This window comes from Oryza brachyantha, chromosome 4 (genome assembly GCF_000231095.2).
Source record: "Oryza brachyantha chromosome 4, ObraRS2, whole genome shotgun sequence".
Lineage (NCBI taxonomy): Eukaryota > Viridiplantae > Streptophyta > Magnoliopsida > Poales > Poaceae > Oryza > Oryza brachyantha.
Genome location: NC_023166.2, coordinates 1,637,249 through 1,654,197, shown reverse-complemented (window position 1 = coordinate 1,654,197; position 16,949 = coordinate 1,637,249).

Here is a 16,949-nt window from a genome sequence, read left to right as displayed (position 1 = left end):
CACACGATGTCGTGGTGACATGCCGGTGTGCAGATTCATATGTAGAGTTGTATAAACTAAAAAGACACCAACACAAGATAAGAGAATCCTTAATTACTTAATTTTATTTGAGAATCTCTAACGCGAAGCTGGCAATAAGGTGCATCATCGTTGACTCTAGTTTACGACATCCATTATTTATTAGTCTGATATCATCGTCATGTCTTTTGTAGTTAAATATGTCGTTCGGCTCCTCAGTTGTTTTTTTTTTTTTACAGAAAGAGTAGGACGCATGTTTGCTTGTAGTTAACTTTATCACCAGTTGCCCTGCTCAAAGCCCAAGGCCAGGCTCGAGGTCAACATTTCGAGTAAAACAAAGTCTAGGCCCGGCCTGGCCCGGACCCTGGACTTTTCCAAAAAAATCGATGTTTTCATGTTTTTAAGGTTTAACGTCTAGACCTAGACCTGATCCTGTGCATGATCGGCTGGGTCAGCTCAAACTTTTTCAGGCCGGGCTGACCGAGCCAGATTGCAGTTGAAATCCGCGGGCATAATAACCATTCCAAAACTGAGACACAGTAGGCCGTGTTCGGTTGGAGAAGCGGTAAGTTAACTTAACCGACACGAAAAACGTAGTAATAAATTAGTACATAATTAAGTAATTATTAAAAAATATAAAATAAATTAATATGATTTGTTAAAACAATTTTTTATAGAAATAATTTGCAAAAAAAATACACCGTTTAGCAGTTCGGGAAGCGTGTGCACGGAAAACGAGAGAGTTAAGTTAACTTATGGGTGGGGGGCGAACGCGGCCTAGGTCGCGTTCGGCTCCCCCTCTAAGGGCAATCTCAATGGGACATTAATGATAGTTTCTATGTATCTTAATTATCTTGATAACTCTGTAATTTGCTAAGGTGGCACCAGCTTTATTATGGAGAGAGAAGGAAAATTGGAGACACCGTTTCCTCCAAACGAAACCGAGTCTTCTCGCACACCGATGCGCTAAGAAACGGTAGAACTAGCGATGGGGAGACTCAGGTCGTTTCTTCCTCTTCTCTCTCGGATCCCTTGCGCCGCCGCTGACTTCTCTTGCGCACTCTGGTTCCCTCTCCCCCGTTCCCGCGTGCACCCCTGCTTCACTCTTCCTGTACGCGCTCTCGATTCACTCTTCCTGTGCGTGCTCATCTCCCGTGCCCTCATTTGCCGCTCCTCTCAAAGAATGGATCGAATCAATGGTTCCATGCAAGAGGATCTGGTTCTCCAGCTGCCCACGGTGCTGCGACCTCTGCTCCGGCCGCCGGTGAGGCTGCAACTGTGTAATCAAACTAATATGCTAACCATCTTAATGAAATTAATAGTCCAGATATGCTAAACAATTTTTTGGATTGGTATGTTTAATATATGGTTTGGGAAATTGTATGCGGTAGTCCGGATGATGAACAATATTCATATATGTTCTTTGTTGTAAGATGTTTCATATGATACGTAGAAATGAATGGGACTATATAGTTGCTTGCCACAGTTGATCTCTTCATTGTTTTTGTTGCATTTAAGTTATCTCTAGTATACAAACCGTGGTAGAAACTATGGATTGTGGATGATAGTTTCTATTGCATTTTAATTGTCCTCTTTCTCTCTTGGAAACTGCATCAAGAAACTATTCATTGGGACTGCCCTAAGTTAACTTATTCTCCTTGTTTTCCGCGCGCACACTTCCTAAAATTCTAAATGGTATACTTTTTACAAAAAATTTCTATAGAAAAATTATTTTAAAAAATCATATTAATCTATTTTATATTTTTTAATAGTTAATAATTAATTAATATACTAATCTATTAATACATTTCTCGGACAAAGTTAACTTAGTCTTCAAACGAACCGGACATAGTACTTGTCCTCGGATGAGCTGGTTGGTTGGCTTCAAATCTTCTCGGTGTGAACTCTCCAGTCACAACGCAGTGTGAAGGCCGACTCGGCCCATACGTGCGTCCTGCTGCTCTCAAGCCATTTGGTACATGCGCATCATCCACGTGTTCATGCTAGCCTCTCGTACGGTTTATATTCCTTTTTTTTCTCACTCTTTTTTTTCCAATTTCCACGTGCACGCACATTCTCTCGTGAGTTTACTGCCTTCTCGTACGTTTCTCTATCCACCGTACTGTCCTAGCTAACCAACTTTTTGGACGAATCAGAATCTTTACGTACCTACGCCTAGATTTGGTTACTAAAATTTACGATATTATCTTTTGATTATATAAATTAAAACTTAAATTTTGAACTTTACGGTTCAAGTACATTTTGAGATTTTTTATCATAGTTTATTTTTTAACATTAACTTCTATATCAATTTTTTTATTTATAAATATATCATTTAACTCTTTATTTTCCGCAAGGAGTACAAACTTTATCATTAGGAGGCCTGTTCAAAACCCAGGGCCAGCCCAGACCGAAAAAAGCCCGATCAAAAAATCTAGACCCAAGCAGCAAAACAGAGCCTAGGCCTGCCTTAGAGCATCTCTAACAGCTCATCTATCCCATCCTCTATCCTGAACATAGAGGATGAAGGCTACAAATTGAGTTCCAACAGAACGACTATTATATTATCTATTTTTAGATATCATTCATATTAGGAGAGAACCTTTATATTTGAATGATCTCTATCCATCCTGTAAAGAAATATAGAGGATGTCATATATGGATGATCTAGTGGAGTACAAAGATATATGAAAAATAAAACTAGTTTAGATGTTCATCCAAATAAAGATATAGATGACTAAATTTAGATGAGCTGTTGGGGATACCCTTAACCCTAGGCTTTTTCAAAGTTGTCGGTGTTTTCAGGTTTTCAAGCTTGTAACCATTCCAAAGCTGGACACAAGGCTAGTACTTGTCATTATAGATGAGCAGGTTGGCTTCATATCTTCTCCACAGTAGTAGTACTCCGTTATAGAACAAGGACGACCGATGTACTAAAAACAAACTATTGCAACATGCACCATCTTACTGCCCGGTTCTGGAAAAATCAACTTATTATGATGAATTTGGATCAACTTTTAAAGATGAATTTAGATAATAGTATGTCTAAATTTATTTTCAGAGATTGATTATTTTCTATGATGAAGGGACTATAGTCCATAAGCACAGCTCGCCCAGCCACGCAATGAGTATCATTGATGCTAATGTTATACCATCGCTAGAAGGGCGCATATCCACTGTAGTACTACAAACGATCCAGTCCCGCATGTGCGGGTATATATCGTAGCGTGTGTTCAAGAAACTTTTATGTGCATAATATTAATCAGATGGTACCGTTCATATTTAAAAAGTGCAATTTCTCCACAAATTTTCTTCGTCAGCATTGTTTATGTGCATTTTCCAAGTTATTCATTACCTTTATACTACATAAGTATTTAATTCATCTTTGCAAGAAATTATCTATCAAATTAAGTGCAAATTAAAAGTAGGGTGTTTTCCCTTTTTTTATGTTAGATGTTGTGGGGCTCTCTTTTTTACTAATCTCGAAAAACTGTTGTTGCTATCAAATTTGTTTATTTGTACCATAAAGCTACCCCTTCTAGTGGGTTCACACTGACATAATTTGTTACTCCATTCACACTGTAAGACTTTCTAGCGTTGCCTAGATTCATAAGGATGTTAACGAATCTAGAAATATATATAAATTATATATAATTTAGACAATGCTAAAAAGTTTTATAATATAAAAAGGAGATAGAACATATTTAAATATGAATCAATATTGATGGAGGGATATATATATATCCCGGACCTTGATTCCCTATTATATGTGTGATCTATAGTGTTTTCCTAAAAAAAATATAGTCAAATGAGTCTTAAAATTTAAATTTAAAAGTGAGAAATATGACTTTGAAATACCTTATGCTATAATATAATATTTAGATAATGTAGTAATATATTAAGAAACTTATAATGCCATGATAGACGGAAGGCCATTAATATTTACTACTCCGTCCCAAAATAAACAAATTTCTTAGTTTTCTGTGTCGAGGTTTGACCATCCGTCTTATTTAAAAAATTTATTAACAAATTAAAAAAATTAGTCACAAGTAAAGTATTATTCATGTTTTATTATATAATAATCATAAAAGATTCAAATAAGATGAGAGTCAGAAATTCTATCAAAAACTCAAAAATTCGTTTACACGGATGTGGTATGTACTTAAGAACAATAGTATAGTAGTTATGGAAATGGGAATGGTACTGGTCCTCATAGATAAGCACGGTTGACTTTAAATCTTCTCCATATTAATTACGACACGTACAAATGCTATTATTGACTCTCTCAATTGTCATGTAAACAAATATAATAATACAGAGGAAAGAGAATGGAAGAACGAGAAAAATGGTTGTTACGCGTGGAAATGGCTTAGAATAGACTCCTAGCATTTATTTAAGGAAATTTATTGCATGGTGTAGATAAAAAAAAAGAGTAATAAAAATATTTTATTTTATTAATAAAGAAACCATACATGACTCTACCTTTATACATATGCTTATAAACTAAGTGTTGAAAGAAATCATGACTATACCTTTTTACATATGATTATAAACTAAGTGTTGCCGATATAGATGGGAAAGAGTCAATACTAGACTCTACCTTTAACCATGTCCATGGTACAATACTCCATCAAAAAACCATGACATCCAATTAATGACAAATTCAAATCCCGTTCATCCGACGGCCATCTTCATATAATAACTTAGAGCAAGTTTTATAGTAGACGTAGATGCCACCTCTAATTTTATCTCAACTCATCAATTAAAAGATGACACATGCAACACATCGCCTCTACGCTATCTCCAGTGTACTAATACTCTAATATTAAAAATTAATTAATCAATCAACTCTTTGTCTTTGTCTTTTTTCTAACAGATGGTGTGTGGAAGCTATCCCTGCACAAGGGGTGACTCATCCCCTATCTTCTCTCTTCTATCTTCACCTCATCGTTTAGTCCTATATGACATATTAGGTTTGTGTTAAGAGTCGATCTTGCAACGTACGAACGAAATCATATGAAATATGTACGATTTTAGCTGTTGTCGCGTGATTTGCCGCTGCGTACCAATTCGCGCCGCTACTCTCCCTGTCGTTAATCGTACTTATGATCATCGTATGCATAGCACTGCTCTAGAAAAAACACTGCAGCGATTAGTGTTTGAGTCGACTATAGTATGGATTTTATCAATTGGTTTCTCGATCTAATGGTGGGCAAAGAATACAATTATAAAAAAAGTATCGTCCTCATGTATGCAACCCACATAGGGGGTCGTGTCTACGCACCTCTAATTTACTGTACAAACATGAAAAAATAAGTTATATTTATTGTCCGTAAGCTATTTAATGTTTTACTTATATTAAAGATTAACTATAAATAATTTTTAGTGATCGTTTGGCTTTTTTATACAACATATTTTGCAACAAAAATAGTTATAAATATATATAGAGAGAGATTTAAAAGTTAAGACTGAAAAATAAACTTCAGCGAAAAGATCCGTGAAAAGATCCATCGAATTTATTTAAAGTTAAAAATTCAAATTTTAGCTTATAAATATAATTAGTAATAAAAAGACGAAGGTGATTGTTTTCAAGCAGTACAGTAGAGTCGCGCTCGTCCATTGAGCAGGAGCTCTCGCCGTCGCCTCAGGAGAAGACAGGACGGCCGTCTGCAAACTGAGCCGACAATTTTATCTAAATTTTTTGTATACGTTTATTAACGATTTAGAAATTAAGATCAAAAAATAAACTACGAACCAATAAATCTACTTTAATTTTAAAATTGAGAATATAAATATGAACAGAAGCGAAAGATAGAATAACACTGAATAAGGATGCACAAATAAAAATACACGGCGAGACGGCTGCTATACTTTCGGCTTCGCTGACATACGGCGTGATAAAACAAACGGAGAGCAGTAAGAAATGCAAGTTTAATAGTATTAATACTCAATTACCGGTCATAAATTTATATTATGGCATGTTTGCAGTGAGACAACCTCGTTTATATACATACAAATTCCATTGGGGCTGTTAACTTAATAAAAACTTGGTCCTTATCTTTTCATTCATCTAAATATTTTTCTTTTATTTCTTTATCTTGTTTATGTTTTTAATGTATTTATCTTCAAACAGTTTGAGCCGACTCTTACGTAGGAACCAATAACCTAGCGTCATTTTTTAGGTTTCAAAAGAAAAAGGCCAAACGACTTATTTAAAAATAAAAAGTAATTTTAAAAATATTATAATGTGGTTATAGCATCTAAAAACTAAAGCTAAAAAACAAATTATAATAAAAACTCTCATGATCAACTCTTAATTTAAGATTAAAATTTAAATTTTAGCTATTAAACACAAGAAAAATCAAAGATGGAGGCGTATATTTTCTCTCTTGTCTATACACGCGTGCTTTCTTCGATAAGTTTACTTTTTAGTTTTGGAATATAATAATTGACTCTTCATCTTATTTTAAAAAAAATGATTAATATTTTTATTGTTATTATATAAAAAAATGAATAGTAGTTTCCACGCAGTTTTTTAAAAGTATTTTTAATTTTTTTTCAAATAACACAAACACTGCACACAAAACTAAGAAGCGAAGTGTTTCTCGTGGATGTAGTATTTGCCAGTAGGTTGCTAGAGAAGGCTAATATATATCCACCAAGCCGGCTATAAGAGTTTGTTTCAGTATATTTATATAGTAGTTAGGTTAATTTATAATTAAAACATGTTTGCCGTAGTATCGTATAGGCTAATTATGGATTAACTAAGCTTAATTGATTCGTCTTGTGAACTAGTCTAAGAAAAATTTTATTAATAGTCTATATTTACTATTTATAATATATTTACTATTTATAATAAGTATCCTAACATTTGATTGGACAAAGGGACTAAATCCAAATAGACTAAAGTTTAGTTCCTTGTCCCAAACACCCCCTTTAGTTCTTCGTAATTAATACATGACTCGCTTATCTCTTATAAAGTTTGTTGGTTCTGATGACAGAGCCGGCTATAAACTTACAACTCGCTTTGCTTTTCTCTCCTCGTATCTCTCCTTCACCTCATTATTTAGCCGGCTTATAGTCTGCTATTATACTTGCTCTTAGTGTTGTGGGTATAAGAGCCGGTACAGTAGTAGAGCTATAAATATATTTTAAGGCGATAAAAGATGAGAAAGAAGGAGGTGTGCTATATATTTGTAGCCAGCTGCAGCACGTACTCTAAGACATAATGTGTGTAACAGATGTGATATAAAAGTATATACTCCCTCTGTTTTATAATGTAAGTCTTTTTAGCATTGATTAGATTTATGTGGATGTTAATAAATCTAGACTCATATATAAATTATATACATTTATCTAAGAATGAATCTAGCTAAGACTCGAAAAACTTATGAAACGGAGGCGGAGGTAGTATTTCATAGATTGTTATTATATGAATTACGTATCATATTGGTTACGGATGAATTAGATCCATTAAAATTGCTTTTGAGGAGCTTAAGCGGCAGACTACTGTGTTGAGAGTGCAGCTGGCATCCAAATCGAAGAGCGATGCGACCAGACGAAATTAAGAGATGGCAGCCAAATCCAAACCGAGGCAGCGATGGTGGCGTGGGTTGTGTCAGGACCCTAATAGAGCAGTAGACTGGCCTATAAGTATATTTTTAAAGAAATAAAATGAGAGAGAAAGTTATGCTACTAATTAGCTAGCTGTATACGGGCTTTAAAACAAAATATGTATGATATATATAATGTTTATAGATAACTATTATATTAATTAACTATTAAATTCACTGTATATGAGAATAGTGACATCGGAGATTGATCCTACTCCTCTCCGTTGACTGGACCTGTACTGCGGTGGGTGGTTTCAGTCAGACGTGGAAAGCAGGGGTGCCCGGTTCTTTACTTTTCCATGTTTTAGCGCACCGAGTGGTCTACACATAAAATTTTGACAGAACCGAGATGTTTCCATGTCTGTACACGTAGCAACTCCCTCGTTTATGTCGAAAATGTTTCTAAAATATACCTTTTCTAAATTGTTTAGTATAGAATATAAAGATGTTTAAAATTTTTCTTTATTTATTTTAATGGTTAATATTAAAATTTAAATTAGTTAGATTTTCTTTCTATATTTTTCTATATATATGATTGAATCTATAATCATTAAAATTGATATAGAAATGCTTGTACTGAGATGTAATATTTGAATCTATAAATATTTATATTTTAAAAGAGAAGGAGTAGTATTTATGATATTTCAGTCTTGAACCTAAATACTTCTCTTTATTTTCCATTTAACGTTTTTATATATTTTAACCTCGGCATCCTTTCGTCCCTTTAGTTTCTCATTTATTAATGTATTTTTTTTTAAACCTTAATATTTACTAAACAAACAAAAATAATTATACTTTAAGATGAAGATAGTAAATGATATGCCTTCTTAAATTTTTCTTTCAATAGGAAAGTTGGTTAAAAAATCAAATAAACTTATTTTTAACTTGAAATAATTAATACATAGTTAATCATGCGATTTACCACATTTAATGTGGAGCAAATTGCTCGGCTGAAACTGCTCGAACGAACCACACCATAAGTTTGAGAGGAGGAAAAGAACTACAAGAAGAGAATGAGATGAGTCATGAGGGCACTATTATTTATTTAAAATATATAAATAATTAATATTATTATTAAATCAACTTTTCTATTGAACTTTTTATTCTCAGAAGATGATAATGGCTCTGGTTTAGAATTTATTGAATTTGTAGGGGGTGTAAACTTGTTAAATAAATTCTAAAAACTTATATCATTTCATGATAAATATACTACTATTTTAATAAATTATATCCGCTATACACTTATGTTATGTTGGATGCACTTTTAGAAGATGATCTAAGTTTGCTGATTAGGGTTTTAATTTGGTTAAATTTAATTGACGTGGAATGATGACTCAACTAATTAAAAACAAGACAAAAAGTCAAGAAATATACTACATCGGTGCTATGGTAACAAGGATCCTCACCCTAATGGCTTGTGGCAGAGAGAGACCTGTGCATAGCCCTACGAGGGGGTGGCCACCGTCGATGTCGAGGGTGTCGGACTACCCTAACCCCTCCTTAGCGAGAATTGACTTCACCCTACGGGCTCAAGCAACCTTGAGAGAGGTTGGACTAGCCTGAAGCCCCATATGGCTGAGCGGATGCGCCTTGAACCGGCCCCTATCCAGGGGCTTGGGCGACCATGATACCCCTGTGGCTAGGGCAGCACTTTGGTCCTAGTAACATTGTCTTTCTAGAGGGTTCTACTGTACCCATTCGACCCATGGCATTGTGGTATCCACTATAAAAGGAGAGACATATCTAGGAAGAAATTGGGACTCTTGCTAATGAGAACATCACTTCTTTAGATACACGTACACACAAGTTATTATGCAAGGCCCAATAACTAGAGCTCGTGCCTGCCAATTGAAATTATAGGTGAGCTCATTCCTAAGTATTTATTTTCATAGTTTTGAGAATATATTACTACCTAATGATTTTTATCATGCATAGAAATATTGGAGAGGATTATGAAGTATTCGGAGAGAGATGTGGAGTTAGATAATACCATTAGGGATGTCCAAGTAAAGTAAGAGGCCTAGTCTAACTAGAGATCGAGTCTGCCTCGACCTTCATAACCAGTTTGGAGTAAAACAGACGCCTAGGATGCATATAGACTCTATTTTTGATGATCCACATGTTCAATAAAAGATAATTTTATAATATATCCAATGGATTTTGTTTGACATTAAAATTATATCAGATTCAACGGAAATCATTGAAACAAGTCAACATCCAAACTCTACCAGCGTGCAATGACACCGTCATTTTGAACGTTGGGTCGTGTAACGCCTTAGAGCCTATTAAGGGGGCACATCCAAGGGAACCATATCTTAGATACCCTATGTTTACTCGGCATCCTCACACATTGGGTTTTTGGGTTTTATTTAGATTAATTTTATCATCGCAATGTCACCAATAGATCAGTTTCTAAAACCCTAACTCCGAGTTCCTGATTAATTATTCATATGCAATTAAGTTGCTATGTTTTTTCTTGATTGTATCTTCCATTCATACGCTGGGATTAGCCTTCTCGGCGAGGTCAATCGGGTTGACTCAATTGATAACCAAAGGAGGCATGGTGATACGATTACAATGTTTGGATCGTGCTGAGAAGTTGGATAATGTGTATCAAGTTTTCACCAAGTCGATAGTTACCATTACCTAACGGAAGATCGGGCACCCCGTTGCCATCAGTTACACACGTAAAAAAAAAGAGGAGAGCACCCCGAGAAGCTCCCGGTTGCTGCCTCAAGTTTGAACTTCCTCCCATCTATATTCTACCAAAAATCATACTCAGTCGTTCACACTACAGCAGTAGGGTACTATGCCTTAGCACAACTTGAACCTGTATATATAAAGTATTTTGTTTGTGGGATTTCTTCGACATATCCTCCTTCATCATCTCTACTCTACGCTACATCCGCAACTCATGGCCGAACAAAAAAAGGGTATATCGACCTCCCTACTCAAGAAGTGATCCTCCTGCGCACTCGAATACTTAAAATAAATACCTTTGCTAAACAAGGGATGTTACAAATGAGTTTTTTAATATACTTTTAGTGATGAAACACAGATGAAATTATTTTTCATAATATTGTTTTATAAAATGTTATAATTATATGAACTGGAAAGAGCCCCGGCTTTTGGAATTTGTATCGTCTGAAAAAAAATACATGCTAATTATATTATTTTGTTTCTTAATACTAATTATATATCTACCAACACACAGTCTACCTAATCTAGCTTACTAAGGATAATTTTGATAGGTCGGAGTGAACCGATGCAACATAAGATTACACTTAATAAGTGATAGATTAATTGATGTTGACGTCAAAAATATGATCTGACATGTCACACACGAAGGCTAGGGAGTCAATCTTAGATAGCTCCAGTGCAGGACCTAAATCTTAGAATGCGCGGGCGTGCTAGTCAGTTTGATCCTGCAACTGATAAGATGGAGAATAAAACAAGTCGATCGGCTATCGAGCCGATAGGTAACTAAATATCCAACCGATCGAATGTTAGTGTAGCAGCGTTTAGCCGATAGGATGAATGATCGGCTGTAAAGAACTTGGATCGGCTAGAGACTCAACAGAAATATAGATAGAGAAAATATTAGACCAACGTAATCCGCCAAGTTACTTATTAATCTTAGTCAATCGGACGAGCCCCTATAACCAGATTGAACTAGACGTATAGAGATTGGACTTAACCAAGACAGTATACAATCGAGCACGATATAATTATAGGAAACATGAAGATCGATAAGGCTAATAAATAAACCAACGAATTACTTGGAATAAACAATGAATCATGTGCTGCAATCGGCTAAAACCAATTTGCGTCTAATTCTCATAAGCCGATGCAACATAAATAACTGCCGATCTAAACTAAATCAAGCCAATTGGTATAAAAATAGCACGGTAAGGCGATCAGCTATTCTATAGATGTAAATATGATAAATATGTAGATCGGCAAAGACCATCGGCTATAAACGACTAACAAACGATCAAGATCTATAAAATATCTAGCCCAGATCACTAAGAATGATCATAGAAGATCGGACCCAACCGAGACAGTTCAAGATTACGTCTAGCAATGTCAGGCTAAATGCTAAACAGATCTAGATTGCTATTAAGCCAACGAGCCGATGACTGATAATTTATCGGTTGTTAGTCCGATAAAACAGTGAGCAAAATACATTGATCAGATATAAACTATCTGATAAACGCAATCTATTTGATCGGACCGAACCGAGACAGTACTAGATTGAATATGTCAAATAGCAAATATCATGCCAACATAGATCGCCCAAAGTGGTCGACCGGATCAACTCAAAGCACGAAAGTGATCTAACCTGAAACTAATACGATAATTGGCAATCGCACGACTAGATTAAAAGATCGGACCTAACCGAGACAGTCATAATCTAGCCGATGCGATTACCGTGGCCCGGCGGAATGAAGGACTTACCCCTCCGCCGGAGATCGAAGCGATGCAGCCCCGCGTCAGTTGCCAAGTTCCGCCTGAGTTGAAACCTCAGTTAGGAGGGTGATGATGCGCCGAAAGTAGTTGATCTAATTATGATGTAGATGATTTACAATGACCCAGGGCATACATATTTATACCCTCAGGTGGATGCTAGTCTATGTCGGACATGACTCTTAATAGATAAAAAGAAATAACAAACTCTATCTCTAACCCGACACGGTTTCTAATAGATAAAAAAAAACAAACAAGTCCCAGTTGGACTCTAATTTATTAGAGATAAAATCCTAACTAACTCTAACTACTGGATAAAATTACACCGCCAAGCCTTGGTCTTCACGATTCCCTGTTGAATTCGAACTCTTCCGGATAAAATTTCTATCGGTGGTTGCACCTTTCCCTATCCAAATCCAGTACGGAAATTTAACAATTGACTAGCAAACCTAGGCAGGCTATTTGTCTTATGAGCTAATGACTGATAACTTATTAGTTGGAAGTTGGAACTATGATAAAACAGTAAGTAAAACAAATCAACTTGGTATAAACTATTTGCGATTGCCGATCAAACTGTCACATACATTTTTCTCTACATGCATCACATCGATTGCGTGCAGAACATCTAAATCTTTCCAATATGGTAGGTGTCAAAAATAGATTTTTTTCCACGGATGTGTATCACCATGGGATTTCGACACACATGCATTCCAACCTTTGCCGAGTACAACTTTAATATCTTTCACCTCATTGTAAAGCTCTTTCCTAGTTTTAAACCTTGACTTCCTCTCCATCCTCTATACCATCAAAATCTCTTGTATATCTGTGATAGGGGTGATTCATCTGAAGGAACCTTACATAGTGCATGTACACCATCTTTAAGGAATTCTTAAGCTACATACTCATTCCATCATTCTTACGCTTTTCCTTGTGCTTGCGCATCATCTCAGTGTTCTTCCTATAGGCAAACAAATGTTTAGTTGAGGGATTATAGGGAAATACCACACCATCTAAGCTTGACCGCACTTCTTCTTCTTGTTCTTTGCAATGGGTTCGTCAATTGCACAATCATATTTTCTAGTCTTGTACCGGGAAGATTTGCACACCAAACATGCATCCAAGTACTCAAGCTACCCTTAATATAGGATACAAAATTGTGACATGTGTGAACGTTTTGTACTTCTAGACCAAGTGGGTAAACTATTCCCTTCCCTTCGGCATATTGTTTCGAGTAGTATATTATCCATTGGTATGATCTCTCTCCTGTTGTCGTAACTTAGTGAAGCTTTTGTCAAATCAGCTGTTGCTTGCCTTCAGTTGCAGTAGGAATAGGAAAATGTGTAACTTGGTGTGATACACCTTGCAACCATTGTAAATCAGAATTTTTCAAGTTCTCAACTACGGTTTAAACATCTCAAAGTCTATCATTGGTGTAACCCCTCTCTTCATCGCACTACATTTCATCTAAATTATGTTCATCACCAATTCACCGCTTTCATCAAGCTCATCGTTTGTGTTGTTGATTGAGATCTCGTGGTTGACTTCATCTCTCTATACACACCTCTTCATCATGGTTGTATGGAAGGATGCAGTTAGGCAGAAAACCCCTTGTAATGAGGTGTAGATGTGCCTGTTGTGCATGAATTTGTCCTGCATTTCTGCAATCAACACATGCACACCATATCAATTCCAAGGTATTCACTCTTCTTGACCTCGTAGTTGTGGTGACAAAGGACATTACTCCTCTAATATACTCTATGGAATTGAGGCTCTAGCTGTACATCCATCCCTTGCAAATAAACATTACACGCAAAATTAATCATTAACAACTGATTAAAAACTTTATGTGTAACCACTAGAATATACTCCCTCTGTCCAACAATATTGTTTCAACTTGCACTATTAAAAATACCTATGTTGTAATACAAAAGTTGGGGTACATTTCTCAAAAATAATCAAAAAATATTGTAAACATGTGCAAATATCTAAAACAATGTAATAGAAATTACTATGTCCCGTAGATTACTAAAAAAATAAACTAATAGTGCTTATGTCGTAGACCAAAATTAATCAATGAGAAACTTAATTTTATGAACAAAAATCTTAGGTTCGGCAAGTTAAATTATAAGAATCACAATAATTTACCAAACATTACCACAATGGGAAAATTTACCAAAAATTAATGTACATAAATAAAATTCATGCTAGCGAAACAATAATACTCTAAACCATATTTATTTGTCAATACCAACAATATCCCCAACCACCTCTTAATTTTTTTCTTGACAAAAGCTCAACCAACTCTAGTTTTTGACTATTTGCAATTCTCTTGGATGGTGTGTTCCTTAATACCATCTTCTATAGAACTTTGATAAAATACTGTTTGGACTTACCAACTCGTTTTTTTACTACTCTGCCAGCACATCAACTTGAGTGGAAATGACCTCACTGCTCCTCTCATCTCTCTTATCTCTTATTTCTACCCAACATCAAACTGATCACCGTTGAGCGTAAAACCCTAATGCACTCATTTTGGGGAGGGGTGTTCCTTATGGGCATCAGCACCTCCTGCCACCGTCATTGATTCCACCCCTCTATTGTAGCCAAAGAGGACACCCAACACCACTTCCTAGCGACAGTGGGCTAGGGCTCTAGTGAAGATGAGTGGTGGTGGCATAGAAGGGATGGCACGATTAAGGCCTAGGGGCATGTAATGGTCTTCACAAAAGGTAAGCTAGTATAGGGGCTAAGGTAAATCGTCAACCACATTGACACTAAGATCTAGACGACACTGCATCAAGGATCATGCTCGTCTCGTCCTGCAAGGTCTCGTCCCAGGGCTCCATCCACTGTGATGTTGACAAAGGAGGGGACAAAGGAGGAGACAAAGGAGACAAACACCATTGATGAACTCGTGTTCATCGTGTGTAGGAGGGGAGAAAGCACAATGATGGGAGGGAGTGGCGGCTAGAGGAGAGTGAAGGGAGCCAGGAGCATAGCATCGTGCTAGATGTGGAAGCAATGGTTCACACACTCTAGATAGAGTAAGAAGACATATTTGAGTGACATAAGCAACACTATTATTTTTCAACTTGGTTTGTTGAGCTTGCTACCAAAAGTGACAAAAATGAAAACAACTTGGCGGCCCTGGAGGGCAAGTTATCAAAGTATTTTAGGAAGATGTCATTTAGAAATTTGTTGCCCAAGAGGATGGCAAATAATAAAACAAATCTCATCAACTTTCTATTACCCATACTATCTTACCGTGCTCTCTAACCATCTTAACTTTCTTGCTAAAATGAGCAATGCGAATTCTCACTCACTGTCTCCAACCATTAATATAACTATATTAGTTCCCACGCACACATAACTCTCATTCCCTCCCTCGAATTGTTGGAGCATTTAATTACTTGTCACCCCACGCAATGTGCCTATGATATATGGGGGACCTATATATATTATAGACATATAGGTTAATTGCCACACCTAAGAGTGACATTCTTAAATATGCCTTTATTGCTACAGTTGCTCTACCTCTCCTATTTTCTTTCTGCACCTTGGCGTCCAAGCTAGTTGTTGTAATTTTTCAACCACAGTACTGCAATTCCCTTTTTATTTTCCAAACTTCTTCTCATCTCCACCATGATGACACCTTAGAGCTGGCTCACTCTCTCCTCTTTGTCCACTAATGGTGTGTTTAGAGGAGGGGTTGAGAAACCTCCATAACCCCTCCCTTGTCAGCACGTAAAACATAACAACATATTAATGTATAATTAATTAAGCTAAAAACTTGGAAATAAATTAACATAGTATTTTGAAACTAACGGTTTAGAAAACGTACATGTGGGAAACAAGGGACTACAAGTTGTTAGACACACCCTAAGTGTATAAAAAATCATAAATGATATATACCGTATTCTATAGAGTGTGATACATGAGCTAGCTACTGCTACACCCCTCGCAAAATGTAGCTGCCTAGTATGAGATGTGTCCATTTTCATCCCAGCTAGCTACATTTGGAATAGTTAGAGTAGAGTTTAGGTGTGATAAATGTTTAGTTTCACCCTGCATTGTGGCGAAGGCTAAAATTGTGTTAAAAGTCTAAATTTTCAATAATATTAGTAAATTATTGATAAATGAGATCAAGTAAATATGTAACGACCTCACCAACTCCTTGTTTTTTAAACAAAAAATGACTATAAGACCTACATGTCAACGAATGTTTGTGTGGTTAGAAGTATAACAATTAAGAAATGCTATGTAAAAATAATATTAATAACATGTTGATAATACTTTTAGTAAAATTCTATTGCAATACGTGTGCAATGGATAGTACTAACTGACTTTATTTTTAGCTTATCTTACGTATACCGATTTAAAGATAGAAATGTGGCCATGTTTTGGATTTTTAACAGAAAAACGAAACTATATATTTGTAAATAAAAAATAATTTATGAATAAACTTTTATAGACGTGTTTAGTGATCTAAAGTAAATGATAAAAAATAAAATACGATGAAAGAAAACAAAAATTCAAAATTAGACTTATAAACATAGGCGGAGTCGAGAAGATAAGGATAAACTTATCTTTATCTTCTCAAATCCAGTGCATTTATCAAATACCTTTTCAAATTCTAAATTTATCCTTATCTTTTTAAATCCAATGCATTTATCTCTTACTTTAAAAAATAGAATAAATTAATTACTAAAAAAATAAAATCATTACTAGATAAATATGAGTAACTAAATATTTGATAAATAAAATGGTTACAAATAAAATCCTTTTGGGTCGAAAGCACTGCAATTAGAGAGTCTCAAATTGCGAGCCGTTCCAGACGATTTTGCTCGAGTA